Source organism: Rutidosis leptorrhynchoides, chromosome 2 (genome assembly GCF_046630445.1).
Source record: "Rutidosis leptorrhynchoides isolate AG116_Rl617_1_P2 chromosome 2, CSIRO_AGI_Rlap_v1, whole genome shotgun sequence".
In the NCBI taxonomy this organism is placed as follows: domain Eukaryota; kingdom Viridiplantae; phylum Streptophyta; class Magnoliopsida; order Asterales; family Asteraceae; genus Rutidosis; species Rutidosis leptorrhynchoides.
The window spans coordinates 629489396-629511421 of NC_092334.1; the positions used below are offsets into that span (position 1 = coordinate 629489396).

General features: G+C 36.3%; 1 long non-coding RNA gene across 11 annotated transcripts; it reads right to left on the reverse strand.

Moving 5' to 3' along the window:
• Positions 1–223: 223 nt before the first annotated feature.
• LOC139894627 (uncharacterized) lies at positions 224–8457 on the reverse strand. Of its 11 annotated transcripts, none has more exons than XR_011775113.1 (13): positions 8263–8457; positions 7634–7695; positions 7434–7545; positions 6502–6798; positions 3728–4503; positions 3452–3521; positions 3151–3335; positions 2723–3072; positions 2569–2619; positions 2370–2479; positions 1080–1182; positions 906–999; positions 224–421 (listed from the first exon to the last, which is right to left on the reverse strand). It is a non-coding gene; the product is annotated as an uncharacterized lncRNA (long non-coding RNA). The 11 variants fall into 11 exon arrangements; XR_011775119.1 differs by adding an exon at positions 1494–1520 and having other exon boundaries at positions 7434–7695; XR_011775111.1 differs by having other exon boundaries at positions 3728–3848; positions 4435–4503; positions 7434–7695; positions 8263–8456.
• Positions 8458–22026: the final 13569 nt, after the last annotated feature.

Here is a 22026-nt window from a genome sequence, read left to right on the forward strand (position 1 = left end):
GAAATTAATTGAGTTCTTCTCATATATATGAATATTTTGTGTCACCCTATTAGTTTATTAGTAACGCGGTACACATAATCATTTACTATTATACACGTGTTTGGCATTATATTCAAACTAGATTTAAGAGCTCGTGCGTTGCACGACAACTCTAAAAAATATCGTTCGAAGACGTTTATTTTGAGACTATGTAGCAGCAGTATACAATTATAATTAAGAAACACTTAGTTATTGATAACATTTGTTGATTTGTAATGAAAGTAAATGTATTGAAACAATTAGTATTGTAAACGTCAATAATGAATACAATTACAATGTAGCTTTCAATATTCATTGTCAATTATATCATTCCATGTTGCTGCCGCATTAAGTTTACCGGAAAATGCAAAGCACATACAAACCAGATTCATTCTCCATCTGCCTTTACAAATAACATGTGTCAAAAATAAAGATATGCAAAATATAATATAACTGATAATAACTTTTTGATAGACTTTTGTCAACATTACTACCTAGATTTCATTTTCTAACACATGTACGGGTATACAATTTGAAATTATAAACGAATCAACCTAACATTTGAGAAATTGTTTAGATATTGTAGTAAAATTTGCCACCGGCAATTTAGGGTGCATGGGCAGAGGGTAGAGGGTGATACTTCATTCAAAGCATATCAGACACACTACATTAGTTGAATGTTTTTAAGTAAGTGAGCATTGCCTTTCTAGGTAATTGGATTGCTCAATATTGACATCAAAAGGGTCTAGTTTTGCTGCATTTGTTGTCAAGTAGCATCCATAGAGACTAAAAATGTAGATATAGGCTATATGAGTAAATCGTAATAAGCATAAATTGACTACCATATTATGAAATTTAAAGGTGTTAGCAAAGAACTATTGACTCACCAGAAGTTCGTTTGAAGGTTGTCTGGTTCTACCATTGTCTACGAAAAATAAGTTATCCAAGCCCCACATGTTTTTCAACCAAACCGTCTATAAACTGTAGATCGGATTAAAGTTAAAAATATAAAATAACATTTTAATGATGAAGCAATAAGGACTGGAAGATGATGTGCGTACCGGTTTACAGTTACATTTATCAGTTGGTCAGTAGTCTTGCGTCATCCATTTCATATTTTGACCATTATGGAATCCGCCTTCATAGAGTTGAAGTGTTATGAGCCTGTTCATTGGACGGAAGCATAAAAAAAATAGTTGTAAAATACATTTGGGTTGAACTTAATTTCAAACAGTGATCTATTGGGTAACACGAGGCTAATTACATGTAGCATGAGTGAATTAGAAGTTGACACGTGAAAGTATTGCACAAGTTTTATATTCTGTCGTGTTTAGATTCATTTGAAAATGTTAAAAGATGTGGTTAATAAATTCATTATCGAGATAAAATAAAAAGTATCGAATAATGTCTTCCAAGAAATAACAATTCAAACTCGAATCATTCTAAACCATGACAACAAACTGATAAAACCATACCTACTTAACATCAGCCTGGTGGTAAATCTGACCCAAACAGAAGCCATTTGAGTTTGTCAACTTGTATAAAACACACGAATAAATGAAAAGACATGAATTTAGTAGCGTATGTATCATGTAATAGCGTAATTGTAGTCGTTTGTAACATTCTATCAAGGGTCAAGAGCTACAACATAGCATCATGTTGCACAACTTATCCCATAGTCCAACAACTGATCTTATTACAGTTTCAAAAATGCACCAAACAGATTATATCAACCTCAAACCGATCAACCCTAGACCTAATCCATAAATTAATCTTGACATAGAGTTATGTACTAAGTACTACACGTTTGGTTCTTACACATATGTGTGACTTAAGTAGTCAAGTTATCTACTAACCACTACACCTTTAGTTTATACACACATGTCTGACTTAAGTAATCAAGTGTTGTCACTATCGCAGCATTTTTAAGTAGGAAAGTATATGCAAACTCAAAATAACATAATATATAACGTTCAAATATTACTGGTTCATAGTTTGTATACTATTTTTAAATTTAAAAATGACATGATTCATGAGTATGACATTAAACATTTGCATATAAGAGTTGTAAAAACCAAGCAGATCAATCATATTCAAAAAACTAACATCTTAAAAAAAATAAAAGCTATACTACAAATATAATCTTGACATGCTAGAACAAACCAACACTTAACAAAATCAGAATATAAGATTGCAAAGAGTGTCATGAAACAATAAAAAATTATTCATGACAGACCTAATCAATCATTGATTAGATAAAAACACAACAAAAATCAAAAGATCATCAGCCAATTATTCATGATTAATTAAAAAAAAAAAAAAAGCAATGTTGTTAAGTTTAGAGTACATACAACCTATTTGAGTTGTGCCCTTGAACATGAACATGAAGATCCGTAGCTTTATCCAGGTTTTGCCTGGAGTCGTGCCATTGCCCTTTCTTTCAATATTCTCCCGTATGTGACTGTACATGAAGAAATCTTAAGGCCAATTCTTTCAACATTTACCCTTATTTGGATCATCAACATAGTCAAAGTGGGGTTCATGTATTACCGGATTCTTCTGATGTCGCTTGATCCTGTTCTGTCCTTCTTTGATTTTCCCCTGACCAAATTAAAAGTTAAAAAAAAAAAAAAAAAAAAAAAATTGTGTGACAGCTTATGTAGTAGAATAGATCAAATAGTTTGAAAATCATAAGAATAGTCACAATAAGTTGAAATAAAATGCTTAGAGTCCCATCGTATCCACGATTCCCAAATAAGCATGTTCCTCGGTCTGAGAAGTGACACAAAAGTAAAAAAAAAAAAAAGTTCTATCTTGTTGAATGGGTGTTAGGAAGGAGTGAGATTATCACTCATCATATAGAATTGTATACTCTTGGTTGATAAAACAACAAATTTATTCTTGAAGAACCACAAACTAAAGCCTATACACGCGCAAACTATGTGTGGCAATATGGGCGTGTCAGACGGATCGAGCAGAGAGTCAAAAGACAACACATGGTACTCGATTTCACATGCTGCAAGTGTTTTTGGATGCTCGTTGCCAACTTCTTGCCTAAAATAAAGAAAACAAACATCAATCATAGACATACATACTTGGAACTATTATTATTGAAGTAAAAGAAGGACTCACAGTTAATTGATGATAGTATGTTAGAAAAACAATATACTAAAATACGGTGTCCATTTGAGTTGTCCTTTTAGGTTCCGAAATCAAAGTTGACATGATAGACGAAGTCAATTGACTGAAAACAATTGACCGTCCATTCGAACAACCTTGAATATCCAATAGTAATATTTGAGCTTCGAGTTCTCAACCTACATGATAGATAAAAGACTAACAAATAAGTCGTCAAGAACCAATTAATAAAGTTCAATGTTTGAATTCAAATGTAACAAAACTTTATAAAACCCTTTCAAAAGTATAACAAAACCTGTAAATCAGATTATTGTATGGCACATGAACCAATTAATTATTGAAAATGGTTCCAAGTGACTGCAAAACTACAACAGAAACACAAAATTCGATATTAGGTAACAAATTTCGACATAATACTACGTTTTGAAGAGCTTAAACTGATAGATTCGAAACAAATGTTTTAAAATAACGTAGGTTCTGTCAAAATCAAACATATGACATTTGATTCATCATCGCTCATGAAGAATCAGACTAAAAAGTGCATTAAATATTAGACCTAATATATAATTACCTAGGCACCGATTCTCTTGTTCTTTGATCCCCGTAACGGATTTAGTAATGGAATGGGATAAAGTGTTGATTAAGATGAGGAAGATCATCCTTTTGATTTGAGTACCCAGTAGCAATAAACCCTAGTAATCGGATTAGAGGAGTGTGTATGTGAAGCTTGCTTGAACAGAGAAAAAGTAGACAATGATGATGACGATGATGTAGCAGATGGTTTAGGGTTTGTAGCGGCCTAGAGATAAAAGTTGTGTCTTTTGCGTGAATATTTTCTTCAGCAAATGAGATGGCCACGTGGAATTTGAAGTGATTAATTAGTGTTAATTTGGATTAATTAGATAATTACACATCAGCAATTGTCAATAAGAGTTAATTAGAAACTGACACATTGGATTCATCTTAGCGATTTATACATATGTATAGAGTATAGATAGATAGATATAGATAGATAGATGTATAGATATAGATGTATAGATAGATAGATGTATAGATGTATAGAAACAATCAACGTATGTTAAATGAAATGATAAATGGAAGGATCAAAATATAATAATAGTAACTAATAATAGTATTAATTGGGGCAAATGTTATACACAACCTCTTTATTGGTAATTTATAATAAAGCCGCAAATGTTATACACAAATGGTTAAGAGGGATCACAGAAATCACATAACTTATTAAAATGCAAAATGACCTATTAAAAGTAAAGGTACCATAGGTTTCAATTCATGATCTGAAGACCTAAGATGAACTCCTCATATTGTGCTAACACCACCAAGAACCTAAAATAATGGAATGAGATGTAAGTCAGGGATCACACAAAAATTCAAATAAATCCTAAATCTATTAATTAAAATAGATGGATGTCTGACCTCAAAAACACATTCGACACCTTTTGCTATAATTTTTTTTCCATAAAAACGTAGACAAAACTGTAACCAAATTGCTGAAATTGTATTGACGGTTTTACCTTGCTCATAAAATTGCCCAATCCCCTTTTAGATCAAGTTTTTAATTTGACACGTGTGACATAAAACGTTACGTGTTCATAAGTAAATTTCCACCTTTAGAGACAAACTAGTGTTCGAACCCTCGCTTCGCGCCGGGGTTCGGTTTTTTAATGTATTTCATTGCGTTTAGTTTGAAAATTTTTTTGTGGCTAACGATGATGTTGTTGAAGCGCAACTCGAGTCGAACTAAAAGGTATAACCCGTGAAAGATTTAAATGTTATTTAAAATTAACAATATATGTGCATCTCCGCGTTTCGCTATGGAGTTGTATACTTTTAAAATTTTAACGGGGAATTAACGTGTATGAAAAGTACCCCAAATATTTAGCGTTTCTTAAAAAGCGCCCGTTTTGCGTATAGCTAGTGACATTGTGTTCCTAAAATTATTTCGAGTTAAACGATGGTGGCGGAAAAATTTAACTCGTTGCAAGTGCGAAGATATGGCCCGTTGAATATTTGGGTGGAGTTTGTTTAAGATTTTTTATGAGAATGGTTAATTGACACTTTATCCCCTGGTTGGGGGGTGGATTTGATTTTTTGGATAAAGTGTGGGGTGGTTTGTGGTTGAATTTGGGAAAAAAAAAAAGTCGAAAATAACCCCGGGTGCTATTCATTTCCCCTATGTCTTTTAGAATATAGGTATAATATAATATAATATAATATAATATAATATAATAATAATAATAATAATAATAATAATAATAATAATAATATAATAATAATAATAATAATAAATAGTTATTAGCTAGTGAAAATTGTGTGGTGATTTTATATGAATGAGAAGGTTTATGGTTAAATTATAAAATGTGAAAAGTTTGTGATAAGTTTATGAAAACTATAAAGTGAAGTATTATAAAGAGTGTGGTTGAATTGTAAAAAATAAAAGTTTGTGGTGATTTTGTGAAGCTTGTGGACTCCACTAATAAATAGTTATTAGCTAGTGAAAATTGTGGGGTGAATTTATATGAATGAAAATGTTTATGGTTAAATTATAAAATGTGAAAAGTTTGTGATAAGTTTATGAAAACTATAAAGTGAAGTAGTATAAAGAGTGTGGTTGATTTGTAAAAAATAAAAGTTTGTGGTGATTTTGTGAAACTCGTGGATTTCGCTATTCACTTCCCCTTTATCTTTTAGATATATAGAGTAATAGTTAGTGTACCATTTCCCATCTCTATTGAAAAAATACTGAACAAAATAGCAATAAGGCATTTTGCTTATAAAAGGTAACAACCTGATGAGGCTTTGAGCATTCAAGGTAACGTAACCACGCACACAATTTAACCCTATTCCCTAAAATCTCAAAACATAACATAGAACGTTAAACTTAAGCAACCAAATCATATAACCCTAAATTAAAATAAAAGCATATGCCAAAACATATTTATAACGCCCAAAGCGTACAGAGTTAACTCTCGAAGATTTGGACCTCACTATGAGATTAAACATATGTTGTGATCATATTATATATATATATATATATATATATATATATATATATATATATATATATATATATATATATATAGAGAGAGAGATATAGATATATATGTATATATATAAATATATAATATAAACCTGTATTATATTGTCTAATATAGTGAAATTAATAGTGAACTATCGACACATTGGCCCCTATTTTGATTTATTTACAAAAGTATATATTGAAACGGGATGATCACATCAATGGCTATTTTAGTCAAAAACTGGATTAGACAGGTAGATGAGTCGAAATTGGATGTTAAGACGAAGGCAAACTAATTTAATTACCTGGAGATCGTGATTGACAACAATCGGAGGAAGAAGACCATGTAGTTTTTTTTTTTCTTCTTCTTTTTAACATTGACAAGACCACGAAGACCACGTAGTTAATGTGCATCTCTTTCTTTTTCGGAAATGCCAGACCTTTGTTGTGGTGTAAAAATTCTCAAAAGGGTATACGTAGGATAAAGTCAAAACAACATACCAGAAGTACTTCTCGAATGACACCAATAGCACCGTCTTCACCTGATCTTCACATGTTTACCAATATGTCTGGCAGAAACGATGGTCCGTCACTATCTCCACCTGCAAACATCATCGCACCAATCAATATCCACATTGTTTCATAATGTAAACTGTAGCTAACTGATAATCACTAAATCATCATATAACCATGATGGTTTCCAAGTACAAGTGTACAACGGGTGCATACATGTAAACATGAAACCTAACACTCCCTAACCAAAAAGCTTGCTATGCCTTTTGGGTTATTAAATCTACTAATAAATTAATTCATTTTGTTAATCTCCCTAATTTACCCTTCCAAACCTATTACACGCTCCATAATTACAAAGATAGAAGCTCCATCTCTAAGACTCTAACACTTTCATTTCTTCTTAAACACTCTCATCTCAAACACTTTAATTTTACCTAGAATCAATTTCATCGTCAAGGCCTTTATCAGTCCTAAATATCAAGGAAAACTCAGTTAACAAACCAAACTTTACCTTCTACTTCATTAATGATAATACATGTGATTTATGACATAAAAGTATCATAAAGCATATAAATGCGACTTAAGACTGCATTTTAAATCTTTGATCGAAAGCTGAATGTGGTCACCAGCATACGAATTAGTTTTGACCCATATTACCCGGTTTGACCGATTAGCCAAAACACCTAACTCTATATTCAAGTTTTATAAGTAACATACAAATTACCTTTATAGGTTTTGGAAACGTCCACCGTGGTAGACACTCTGTGTATCGCATTTTCATTCACATTGGTTTGAAAAGAAGTGAGCTGACCCAGCTCCCTTGTTAACCACAACATCTAACGAACAACCCATATTGATATAGATGACATCTACTAAACATTCATGCTCAATAAGTTCTATGGATCGAGCAATTATATGACTTACAAAGTTGTACTCAAAACAGATTCTTTGATTTTCGTCGCCATGACCCACTGGGCTGCTTGACACTGTTCACAGATAAGATTCGCATATGAAATAAACATACAATCTGCCTGTGGAAAGGAAGGTTCCCATCACGTAATAGATATTACAAACATGTATTGTCAATATGTATTTGATGCAACAAGATCATCAAGTGTGTTTAAATAACATAATAAAATTTTGTAATTATTATTTACCCAATAACTACTCATAGATACGCAATTTATATTCAAATTAAATGTTTTCCAATCAAGCATCCACATCAAGATATACAAACTTTGTTTTAACATGGCTTACATATTGCTCTACGTTGACGATATTGTATTAATTACTTCAAGCGACTTGTTACGTAAACGTCTCATGAATCTTTTCTATTTTCTTTTCTATTCGATGTTATTACCTCTCAAAATTTACACATTCATACATTCTATATTATGAATTACAATTATAATTAACATGAACAATTCTAATATATACAATTCTTAACATCATCATCAATAATCCTTAATCTTCATGCATTATAGCAACCAATATAACAACAAACAATTAATTTTGAGTATGCTCAAAGTAAACTGGTTAATAAGTATGCATACCTTGTCACTCCACAGACTCAAAAAGTTGGTGATTAAACACTGAATCATCGTCTAGAAAGCAATCCCTAAAGATTTAGGGTTTGTCAGATGAACTAAACAATTAATGTGTCAATTGAACAATTGTCAGCAACCAATTAGTTATTCGTATGATGAAATTTATATGATTAATAGTTCTTCATACCTTATGATGGAATTGAAGATCCATCATAAGGTATGAAGAACTATTGAAGATAATAATGGATGAAGAAGGGATTAGGTATCCTGCAGGTATTTCGTATTTGGTATCCCCTATTTTTCTATTTAATTAGATTGAAGTTATAAGAAGGGTATTTTAGGTATGCAGAGTATTTAAAATTGATTTATTAGCTAATATTTTTAGTAGATGATTAAGGACCGTTGGATCAAAGGGTATTATAATGTAATTTTCTAATCTAATGGTAATTAATGGGGTTTTGAAAACATTTATTAGCTAATCGAGACTCTCTTTTAATGTATATATAGTGAATAGTGATAGTGATAATAAAACAATTAAATTTTCAACTATATCCAATATTTATTCGAGTTATTAGTCAATAAAAATGCTCTTTGAATGACCCAACCCCACATTTTATCTATTGGCTTCAATAATTCCTTCGATTCATTTGTGTGACGATGAAAAAGATAGGAACCGATGGAAAATAGAACAACCGACCAAAAAACGACTGTAAGACCCTAATCAGTTTGTACAGCAGTGTAAATATGTTACATAGAGTGTGGGTGATGTTGTGCTGTTAAACAGAAGTCACTGAGTGAGCTGAGCCTAGTGCGCGCCGCGCACACTAAAGGGAGCGCGCCGCGCACCCCTTACTGTAGCCGGGTTCCAGCTTTTTAAATCAGATATTTTGATGAGCATTTTGGTAAATTCACTTATGGACGGGTTAGAGACAGATAGGTCAGTTTGTGGAGCACCATTACTCCATAATCAACAACCTTATCACTTTAACTTTGATTCTAGAGAGAGATTGTGATTTTTGAGAGAGAAAGCTTAAATCCAAGAGGAAGGAGCTTGTTTTGGGTTAAAGTTCAAGCATTAAAGTCGTTCATCTTATCTCTAGCTTCGTTGTGGTGGTTGTGGTATGTTCTAATTTTATTTTCCTTACTTTGATTTAGTGTAAGGGTTAGGGTTTGAGTAAATGATGAACACAAAACCCATTATTGGTGATTTTGGGTGTTCTTGGGTAAAATTGAGTCTTGAATACTAATTGGTGACTAGTCTAGGGTTTCAAAGTATTAAATGATGTTTATGAACTCTAATTGGTGAGTTAATTGCTAACACACCTAGTTATTTAGTAAATGGGTGTTGGTTAGTTAGTGGATGACCCGAAATGGGTGTGTTGTCTTAAAATGGTTATTTGGGTAATAAATTGACCTAGTTTGGAAAGATGGGTATGAATTACCTTAATTATGTATTAGTTGGTGTTGTTGGACCTTAATCACTAGCTTTAAAGTGATTAGTGGTGGTCTTGACTTTAATTGGGCGGTTTTGGTATAAATGGGCGATTTAATACATTAAGTCATTAAATGCTCATGTGCAAGTGTTAGTATTGAGTCCACTTAGCTTGTGTGTTGATCAAGTACTTATTATATTAGGTACTTTGCTTTGAAGCTTGTGGAGGTTGAAATCGTCATCTAATTGTTAAGGTGAGTGGAATAATTATATGCGTATGTATATAATGTATCTATTTGTTGTAGCGTGAAAGGTGTAGTGTCGAGGTGTTAAGACACCACGTTTCACGTGAAGATTGTAGCATCGAGGTGTTAAGATGCCACTCGGGTGTAGCATCGAGGTGTTAAGATGCCACCTAGGAGTGTAGTGTCGAGGTGTTAAGACACCACTCCGTAAATTAATGAGTGATACATCGAGGTGTTAAGATGCCACTCGGGGTGATGTGCCGAGGTGTTAAGGTGCCACCCTAGGGGTTAGTGGTGCGAGGTGTTAAGTGCCCTAATGGATGTTATGAACACCGATGGCGTTTTCGCGAGCGCTGTTCCCTTGTACTATTGGTCGACCATGGTTACTTGTGTTGTAAGCATATTATATCATTTCGAGTTATATTATTATGCGGTTGTTGCTAGCTTGTGGTATTGGAGATTATAGCTTGTTAATGTGACGATAAGCTAATTGTGTTGCTAGCATGTTTGCGGTTTGTGTAAGTGCATGCAAGTAGGTATAATTATATATGTATTCGTATAATTATTGCATTCACTAAGCTTTGCTTACCCTCTCGTTGTTTACCATTTTATAGGTTCGGTTTTGGACAAGGGTAAGGGCATCGTATTGGACTAGAGATCCCGCTTGATGCTAGGGGACGCTTTTGGCTTTAGTAGCTCTTGGAGTTTGACCGGTAGTTGGGTAGTTTAATCCCAAACGCCATGCTCATTGTGTAATTTGGAACTTAAACTTTTTGGTGGTCGAAACTCTAAACTTGTATTTTGGGTCGTGTGGGCCCCGCTTGTAAAACATCATTTTTATGTTTGATTCGTGTGAGTTTTACATATATGAGTTTGTTGTGAAAAGCGTTCGGTCTAAAAGTGTCGGGAAGTCGAAGATCTTTTCGCGAAAAATGGACATTTTGGTCAGAACTGTCTCAGGCCTTGTGCGCGCCGCGCATAGGCAGTGGTGCGCGCCGCGCACCCTCCAGATCAGTTTTAAATTTTTTTTATTCCGCGTTTTTGGTTGGTTAACGGGTTGGGTCGTTACAAGTGGTATCAGAGCATGGTCTAAGGGATTTAGGTGACTTGAGGTAGGCGCCTAGACTTAGACTTTTTGTGTGCGCGTTTATGCGGGACTTGTAGGACTTTGGGTCGGATCGGGATTGGTTTGTGCATAGGTTTATGTAAACTAATCATGTGCTATTTGTTATGTATGTTTAGCGAGCATCGAGTGAGATGGACGTTGTACTAGCAAGTTAATGCGACGTGCTCGCGTAACAATGATTAGCTACCATTGTTACGGGCGCAAATCGTGTCGAACGAGCAATGTACGACGATTGTTGAGCAAGATGGGGTAGTGTGGTGTATATGTATATACTTATGTGTTAAATCCTTTTCGTCTCATTGTTTAATCTATTCCGTCTTATAGAATGAAGATGAGAAACGGGCATGATATCAACGGCGGAGGTACTAGTGAAGAAGTCGAGTTTACGGCCAAGGTTGAGGCCATTTTGAAAAGGCATCATGAAGCTTTTCTCGTGGACGTTAAGAAGATGTTCCTAGGTACGATTGACGAGCAATTAGTCAATGTGGTAAAGGAGCAAGTTAAGGCCGTTCTTCGCGAAGATAATGTGGGAAGACGGGACTTTTTCTATAAGAATTTCAAGGACTCTCAACCTCCCTCTTTTGATGGTGAAAGAGATCCTCTTAAGAGCGCCCGTTGGATCTCCGATATGGAGGGGGCCTTCCGTACTTGTGAATGTCCTCTCGATAAGAGGACAAGGTACGGGTGTAGTATGTTGAGGGGCGATGCCAAGTTGTGGTGGGACGCAAAGCTCCAAGTTTATGGTGAAGAGCAATGCATGGAATTCACTTGGGATGAATTCAAGTCCGAATTTTTCAAGGAATACCGAACTTCGGCCGATCTTACTAGGCTTAAGGACGAGTTACGTTCCTTGAGGCAAGGGTCGATGGATTTGAACACTCTCAAATCCGTGTTTTTGTCCAAGACCCAATTTTGCCCGGAGTACGTCGGGAATGATAAAATGTTGAAGGAAGATTTCTATCGAACCTTGAACGACAACTATCAAGATAAGATTAGTGTGAACGTAGTGAAAAGCTTTGATGAGTTGTTTGACATGGCCAAAGGTTTCGAGTCGCTCATCTTAAAAAAGAGTGGTTTTACTTTTGGCAAGAGAAAAAGTGAAGGTTCGAGCTATTCAAACTTTTCGAACAAAAAGAACAAGAAAAGTTCCGAAAGTGTCAATAGCGTGAAGAAGGGCGCTTCCGGTGGTTTTACTTTTACGTGCTATAATTGTGGGCAAGCGGGTCATATGGCTCGTGATTGTCCAAAACCATCTTCCGGAAACAAGCTCACTTGTTTTAATTGCGGTAAAGAAGGGCATAAGAAGCCGGAGTGTCCCGATTTGCGCAACGATAATGTTAAGCGTTTAGAGAAGGCGGCGGGTACGGCTAGGGGTCACAACTATTTGATGACCAATGATGAGGCCAAGCAATCCAATGAAGTCGTCTCAGGTACTTTCATAGTTAACTCTAATCCGGCACGGATACTTTTTGATAGTGGGGCTAATTTGTCCTTTGTGTCACCTCGATTTGTGCCTAAGTTAAATAAACCGCTAGTTAAGTTAAGTCATCCGGTAGAAGTTGAAATAGCGGATGGCAAGACGGCGCTAGTGGTTGATGTGTGTAATAATTGTAATGTTGTATTTGGTTCCGAAACGTTTAAGATCGATCTTATTCCGATGACTTTGGGTGATTTTGATATTGTTATTGGTATGGATTGGCTCGATCTTAATAGAGCCGATATTGCATGCCATGATAAGTTTATTCGTGTGAAGACCCTAAGTGGGGGAGAGTTAATTATTCATGGTGATAAGCGAAGGAGACCGGTGCCGATATGCACTTTTGCACGGGCACGTCGTTTTGTTGTTACCGGTGGCATGGCTTTCCTTGCTCATGTTGTTGATACTCGCAATGAGCCACCACCTATTCGTGAAATTTCGATTGTTAATGAATTTGAAGACGTTTTTCCGGATGAGTTACCGGGTGTTCCGGCGGAAAGACAAGTTGAGTTTCGTATTGAGTTGGTTCCGGGAGCTACTCCAATTGCTAAAACTCCTTATCATTTAGCACCAACGGAAATGCAAGAGTTGTTAAATCAAACCCAAGAGTTGCTCGAGAAGGGTTTTATTCGACCGAGTGCTTCGCCATGGGGCGCTCCGGTGTTATTTGTGAAGAAGAAAGATGGTAGTATGCGTATGTGCATTGATTACCGTGAGTTTAATAAAGTGACGATCAAGAATCGTTATCCGTTACCTAGGATTGACGATTTGTTTGATCAACTTCAAGGTGCAACGTATTTCTCTAAAATCGACCTACGGTCCGGCTATCACCAAATGCGGGTCCGTGAGGAAGACATCGAGAAAACAGCTTTTCGAACGCGTTATGGGCATTTTGAATTTGTGGTAATGCCTTTTGGTCTTACGAATGCACCGGCGGCATTCATGGATCTTATGAACCGAGTGTGCCAACCTATGTTGGACAAGTCGGTAATAGTGTTCATTGACGACATACTAGTCTACTCGAAAAGTATGAACGAACATGAACATCATTTGCGTGAAGTATTGAAGACGCTACGAAAGGAGAAGTTGTATGCAAAGTTCTCCAAATGTGAATTTTGGCTAAGGGAAGTTCAATTCCTTGGTCATATTGTGAACGAAAACGGTATTCAAGTAGATCCGGGGAAGATCGAAACGGTGAAGAGTTGGGGACGACCGACTACGCCTACGGAAATCCGAAGTTTTCTCGGATTGGCCGGTTATTATCGTCGGTTTATCCAAGACTTTTTTAAGATTGCTTCTCCATTGACGAAATTGACAAGGAAGAATGCGAGGTTTGGTTGGGAGAACGAGCAAGAAATTGCTTTTCAATTGTTAAAAGAGAAGTTGTGTCAAGCTCCGGTGTTAGTGTTACCGGAAGGTGTTGAAGACATGGTGGTTTATTGTGATGCTTCCTTAAATGGTCTCGGGTGTGTTCTAATGCAAAGAGGTAAAGTCATCGCTTATGCCTCTCGACAATTAAAGGAACATGAAACGAGGTATCCGACTCATGATCTTGAGTTGGCGGCGGTTGTGCATGCGTTGAAAATTTGGCGCCATTACTTGTATGGTGTCAAGTGTACGATTTATTCGGATCATAAGAGTTTGAAACATCTCTTTAATCAACGAGATTTGAATTATCGCCAACGTAGGTGGATGGATGTGGTGAAAGACTACGATTGTGAAATACTTTATCATCCGGGTAAGGCGAATGTGGTCGCGGATGCGTTGAGTCGAAAGAGTCAACATCCGGCGATACGAGTTGGATCGTTACGTTTGATTATTACCAACGATTTTCTTGAAAAGCTTGGTGAGATTCAAATAGAGGCTTATGTTCACAACAAGCATACGGAGCGAATCGTGGGCCAATCGGAGTTTATTACTATGGGTCCGCGTGGTTTGTTGTCTTTTCAAGGAAGGGTGTGGGTGCCTAAGATGGGTGATTATCGACGAGTGCTACTTGATGAAGCACATAAGTCAAAATATTCCATTCATCCGGGCGCGACGAAAATGTATCTTGACTTGAAGAAAGATTATTGGTGGCCGGGAATGAAGCGTGATGTTGTGAAGTATGTTGAGCAATGCGTCACGTGTTTGCAAGTAAAAGCCGAACACCAAAAGCCGTATGGTAAATTGCAACCGTTAGAAATCCCGAAATGGAAATGGGAGCACATTACCATGGATTTCATTACAAAGTTACCTAAAACGGCGAGAACCCAATTCGATTCGATTTGGGTTATAGTTGACCGATTGACAAAGAGCGCTTTGTTTCTTCCCATTAAAGAAGCGATATCGTCGGAGACCTTGGCAAAGTTGTTTATCAAGGAAGTGGTCTCGCGACATGGGGTTCCTATATCTATTATTTCGGATCGAGATACCCGTTTTACATCTCGGTTTTGGGAAAAGTTTCATGAAGATATGGGTACGCAATTGAAGTTGAGCACGGCATATCATCCTCAAACGGACGGTCAAACCGAACGTACGAATCAAACTTTGGAAGATATGCTACGAGCGTGCATCATTGACTTCGGTGGTAGTTGGGATGAGCATTTGCCTTTGGTGGAATTCTCGTACAATAATAGTTATCATACTAGTATCGGGATGCCACGTTACGAAAAGCTTTATGGGCGTAGGTGTCGAACTCCCGTTTGTTGGGGAGAAGTGGGTCAAAGAGAGATCGGGAGTACCGATTTGGTTTTAGAGACCAATAGCAAGATCGATTTGATTCGGGAACATTTGAAGAAGGCTCAAGATAGGCAAAAGTCGTATGCCGATAGACGTAGGCGATTGATTGAGTTCCAAGAAGGCGATATGGTGATGCTTAAGGTTTCGCCATGAAAGGGTATTATTCGATTTCGAAAACGGGGAAAGTTAGCTCCTCGGTTTATTGGTCCCTTTAAAGTTTTAGCTCGTGTTGGTGAAGTCGCGTATCGTTTGGAATTACTCGAAGAGCTTGCGGGGATTCATAATACATTTCATGTTTCCCATCTCCGTAAGTGTCTTGCGGATGATTCATCATGGGTGCCGTTAGACGAAATTGAGCTAAACAATAAGTTAGAGTAGATTGAGGAGCCAATTGCCATACTCGATGAGAAGGTCAAAAGGTTGAGGCATAAAGAGGTTAGGACTTTTAAAGTTCAATGGCGTCGTAGTAAGGGTTCCGAGTTTACTTGGGAGCCCAAAGAATTCGTGTTGGTTTATCTTCCCTCTTGTCATGCGGCTTGGATTGCGAGGACGCAATCCGAATAAGTGGGGGAGAGTTGTAAGACCCTAATCAGTTTGTACAGCAGTGTAAATATGTTACATAGAGTGTGGGTGATGTTGTGCTGTTAAACAGAAGTCACTGAGTGAGCTGAGCCTAGTGCGCGCCGCGCACACTAAAGGGAGCGCGCCGCGCACCCCTTACTGTAGCCGGGTTCCAGCTTTTTAAATCAGATATTTTGATGAGCATTTTGGTAAATTCACTTATGGACGGGTTAGAGACAGATAGGTCAGTTTGTGGAGCACCATTACTCCATAATCAACAACCTTATCACTTTAACTTTGATTCTAGAGAGAGATTGTGATTTTTGAGAGAGAAAGCTTAAATCCAAGAGGAAGGAGCTTGTTTTGGGTTAAAGTTCAAGCATTAAAGTCGTTCATCTTATCTCTAGCTTCGTTGTGGTGGTTGTGGTATGTTCTAATTTTATTTTCCTTACTTTGATTTAGTGTAAGGGTTAGGGTTTGAGTAAATGATGAACACAAAACCCATTATTGGTGATTTTGGGTGTTCTTGGGTAAAATTGAGTCTTGAATACTAATTGGTGACTAGTCTAGGGTTTCAAAGTATTAAATGATGTTTATGAACTCTAATTGGTGAGTTAATTGCTAACACACCTAGTTATTTAGTAAATGGGTGTTGGTTAGTTAGTGGATGACCCGAAATGGGTGTGTTGTCTTAAAATGGTTATTTGGGTAATAAATTGACATAGTTTGGAAATATGGGTATGAATTACCTTAATTATGTATTAGTTGGTGTTGTTGGACCTTAATCACTAGCTTTAAAGTGATTAGTGGTGGTCTTGACTTTAATTGGGCGGTTTTGGTATAAATGGGCGATTTAATACATTAAGTCATTAAATGCTCATGTGCAAGTGTTAGTATTGAGTCCACTTAGCTTGTGTGTTGATCAAGTACTTATTATATTAGGTACTTTGCTTTGAAGCTTGTGGAGGTTGAAATCGTCATCTAATTGTTAAGGTGAGTGGAATAATTATATGCGTATGTATATAATGTATCTATTTGTTGTAGCTTGAAAGGTGTAGTGTCGAGGTGTTAAGACACCACGTTTCACGTGAAGAGTGTAGCATCGAGGTGTTAAGATGCCACTCGGGTGTATCATCGAGGTGTTAAGATGCCACCTAGGAGTGTAGTGTCGAGGTGTTAAGACACCACTCCGTAAATTAATGAGTGATACATCGAGGTGTTAAGATGCCACTCGGGGTGATGTGCCGAGGTGTTAAGGTGCCACCCTAGGGGTTAGTGGTGCGAGGTGTTAAGTGCCCTAATGGATGTTATGAACACCGATGGCGTTTTCGCGAGCGCCGTTCCCTTGTACTATTGGTCGACCATGGTTACTTGTGTTGTAAGCATATTATATCATTTCGAGTTATATTATTATGCGGTTGTTGCTAGCTTGTGGTATTGGAGATTATAGCTTGTTAATGTGACGATAAGCTAATTGTGTTGCTAGCATGTTTGCGGTTTGTGTAAGTGCATGCAAGTAGGTATAATTATATATGTATTCGTATAATTATTGCATTCACTAAGCTTTGCTTACCCTCTCGTTGTTTACCATTTTATAGGTTCGGTTTTGGACAAGGGTAAGGGCATCGTATTGGACTAGAGATCCCGCTTGATGCTAGGGGACGCTTTTGGCTTTAGTAGCTCTTGGAGTTTGACCGGTAGTTGGGTAGTTTAATCCCAAACGCCATGCTCATTGTGTAATTTGGAACTTAAACTTTTTGGTGGTCGAAACTCTAAACTTGTATTAAACTTGTATTTTGGGTCGTGTGGGCCCCGCTTGTAAAACATCATTTTTATGTTTGATTCGTGTGAGTTTTACATATATGAGTTTGTTGTGAAAAGCGTTCGGTCTAAAAGTGTCGGGAAGTCGAAGATCTTTTCGCGAAAAATGGACATTTTGGTCAGAACTGTCTCAGGCCTTGTGCGCGCCGCGCATAGGCAGTGGTGCGCGCCGCGCACCCTCCAGATCAGTTTTAAATTTTTTTTATTCCGCGTTTTTGGTTGGTTAACGGGTTGGGTCGTTACAACGACGTAGAAAACAATAAAAAGAGCGAAAGAATTAGATACAGAGTAAACAGAGTAAACAGTAACTATGAATCTCATAAGCCAATCCGAGCCTGCCAAATAACTCCCGAACCTACATGCATGCGATTCCTAATTAATAACATGCAAGAAAGTCACGCTAACTCTAGCAGCTTTTTTCCTTTGCGTTTTGTTTTGGACAAACCTATGGCTACGAAATGTCGGGAGAAAAACTGGTGAAACGCCGGCGTGAATAATGAAACACATAGATCAATTGTAGTGGTAATGAGTTTTTTTGACGTCATGAAGAGTGGAGTGGGATAGTTGGCGGTAACTTCACACATGTGATGGGATGGAGGTGAATAGTAGGTGGCGTGACGGGGTGATGTATCAAATTAGAATTTATGTTTGGGGATGATAAAGGTACAAAAATAATAATAATGTATTCAACACACCAACCATTTCTTCCGTGTTTCATTATAGCATTGCAACGAAATCGACTACCAGCACGCCACACTATGACGTGCTTGGAGGTGTGTTCATGGAATTTAGACCCAACACGCCCTATTACAGGTGATTAAAGAATCGACATCTCAATTTGAAAACTATGATAAAAACCGGTTAGTATTGTGGCTCTTACTTACAAGCAAGATTTAATTAAATATATTATATTATAATTATAAATATATTCAATAGAAACTATGTTTTTACTATTCATAACATTATTTTAATGCTAAAATTCGATTTTTCAAAATGACCCTTCAATTTTGTTTAAAATACAAATCGGCCCTCCAACCAGGGCCCAAAATGTCAAACCAAAATTCTCACAAAAAATCTTAAATAAACTCCATTCAAATTTTCAACGGGTCATATATTCTCGCTCGCCGCGAGTTAAATTTTTTCAACAATACCGTTCAACTCGAAATAATTATACGAACACAACGCAACTAACTACTCATAAAACAGATGATTTTTTTAAAAAACGCTAAATAGTTGGGTCCACTTTTCATAAACGTTGGTTTTTTCTTTTTTCAAACACTAGATTTTACCATTAGAACCTGCTTTGGAGTTCCGCTGCAAAGCGCGGGCTCCTTAACTTGTCTCAATCATTTACCACTTACGTCTTATTATCGATAGTTCATTATTTAATTTTAGGATGCTCAATATTAATAGTCTAATTTCATAGAAAGAAATAATAAGATAAATTTTATTGATGCTTAACTTTTGCATTTTTATCTAAAAGATGAGTAAAATACTATTAAAATGTAAGTTGTAAAACTATAAAGTAAAAAAAGTATAGCCTAATGATCAGATTGATTTATTTAATCACACCTGACCATAGCCCGTCCCTTTTTATTTATTTATTTATTTTATTTTTTTGGTTAGGGCTTCTGTATACACTACTACAAAAATGAGAATGCAAACCCCCAAACGAAACCGGTTTTTTCAGAGACCTTTAAAAACAGGTTTGGAAAGTGAATTGGAACCGGTTTTTAAAAAGAAGGAAACGGTGAACCGGTTTTTTGTAAAAACCGATCTAGAAAGTACACTTTGCAAACCTGTTATTTTAAGAAACCGGTTTTGGACTTTCAGAACCGGTTGTTTGTTAAAACCGGTTTCAATAACCAAAAAATAATAGAGGGAATATGTACAGCGGTGGGAGCAGATGAAAAACAAACAATTTCAATTCTCTTCCAAAATCTTCTTCATCCCACCATCGTCACTCACTCACCATCGCCACCACTTCCACCATCGTCTCTACTCACCACCGCCACCACCTCCACCTTCAATTCATCTAACCTAATCCTCATCCATACCCGATTTTGCCCTAATTTTCTTCATTACGACACTCCACCAACAGCAACGAATTAGCCACGGTGGAAAACGACGGAGTTCATCATCATAAAAACGAACCTTATCATCACCATCTTCATCTCCAAATTCATTGATTGATGTTGAGAAGACGAAGACGAAAGGGAATGACGGTTCGACTATATTGAATGGGACGAACAAACGACTATCAAAATCGAATGTTCGGGTTACTTTGGGAAAACATCTTTGCCATTGTTTTGAGGTAAATATGTTATCAATGGTGAATTCTAATCTTCTTATATATTATTTCTGTATTGTATTATTGATATGTTCTAATTGTTTACTTTTTTTAATTGTGTAAATAAAATTGTATTCATCAACTAATTTTATTCAATAATGTCTCTATTTGGTTACTGAAATCACAACCAAACTGGGTCTATCATTTTAGGACTACTAGTTAATTGGATTCATTTTGGAGATATGCCATGTTAATTGGATTTATTTTGAGAGGCTCATACATTTTTTGTTGTATCTACAGTAATTTGAAATAAGACTTCCGTATGACATATAAAATTATGCAAGAAAGCTAGAAGTGAAATAAGGCTTTTACTCACCTTAAATGTTATTTCAGAAAGTTGTTTGTTTATCACACAACCTGGATTCACTATTTTACTTTGTCTTAGTAATGTTTATATGTTGCTCTAACTTTGGCAAATTGAAAAGAACTTGACTTTTTAGGCATATTTGTTAATAGCATCTGCATCACACCCAAAATGCCAAGATTTTGTACCCTGATCAAGTTTACGAGTTCCATGTAGCCGGTTGATGAATAAGCTAAAATATATGCATTGTCAAATAAGATCATTTTTCTAACATTTAACATTTTGACATTATAACAATGGGACCCTAAATCATATCATCGTTTTTTCATCATTCGATCTTTTGCATATCTCTTTATGTATTTGATTTAACAGATGATGGGTGGAAATGGAGGAAACATATACTATTACACGAAGCAAGGTTATGGCGGCGGCTATGGATACACTGGGCAACAGAATCTGGATGCAAGTAAGTATGGTTCTGCAGATGCATATGCATATGCTTATGGGTCAAATGGATACGACAGCCATCAACAGCCCGTGAGCTAATCTCGTTGCATCGCAATTTGATTTAAACATTCTAGTAGATAATTTTGTGGCAATGTATAGATTTACCTTTTTTTAGTGTAGGCAATTGATGTTAAAGTGTTTCGGGTGGTCACTTCAAAACACCCGCCCCTTTTGTACTCTTCTTTATTTTGGTTGATATATGTGTAGGTTGAAGTTAATGCATAAGACATTAATTAAGAAATTTGCAAATGATATCTTGAGTAAAAAACAGGTTTCTATTAATTATGTGGTATATATACTACTTTAAAACAAAAAAAAAATATTTTAAAAAAAATAGAAAGCAAACCGGTTTTATGTAAAAACAGGTTTGGAAAGTTGACTTTGCAAACCTGTTTTAGCTGAAAACCGGTTTGGAAGGTTGGGTTTGCAAACCTGTTTTAAAACCGGTCTGGACTTTGCAAACCCCTATGGATACAAACCGGTTATAAAACCGGTTTGCAAACCCCTAAAAACCGGTTTGCAAACCCCTTTTTTTGTAGTAGCGATAATTTCCCTCCGTTTTTCAGAAACACACAGGCAGGCACATAATTATCTTGTAATGTATTCGCTATTCGCTAGCCATAAGCTTTTGTTATCTAAGATGATACGGAGTATTACCTTTTGATTATTATGGTATACGGTTAATCATAAATTAGTGTATTTGATTGTTGGTGATTTTAGTGTTATCAACAATCATTTTTAGTTAATTGGGATTTACTAGAAAGCAAAGGCTTATCGAATTAAGCTTAATGACGAGTTCGGAGAGTGCGGAGTGCACGCTCGTTCGAGTTAATTCAATAAGGTCTTGGAAATTACATCTTTTGATGAAAGGTAATCATGAATGGTTACATCATTTCATGAAGAGTGATGTCATTTCCTAAATGATGTGAACGAAAGGTTGCGTCTTTTCGTTGAAGGGTTACATCACTTGGTTGAAAGGTTGCGTACTTTCACTCGCACCTTTTCGCTTCCTATAAATATAGGAATATGTTTTTGCTTTCATTTTAACAAACAGAAAACACACACATACTCTCTAACAATTTGATCAGTGATTTCGTTGCCAAAAACACTGATTGCGTTCTTGTCTTATCCCTGTAAAGATTTCGTGCAACCAAGGCAATCGTAGGGTCGAAATACTTTATAGAGAAAGTGAATACACGATTCAAGAACGAATCCGGCAGTCAATT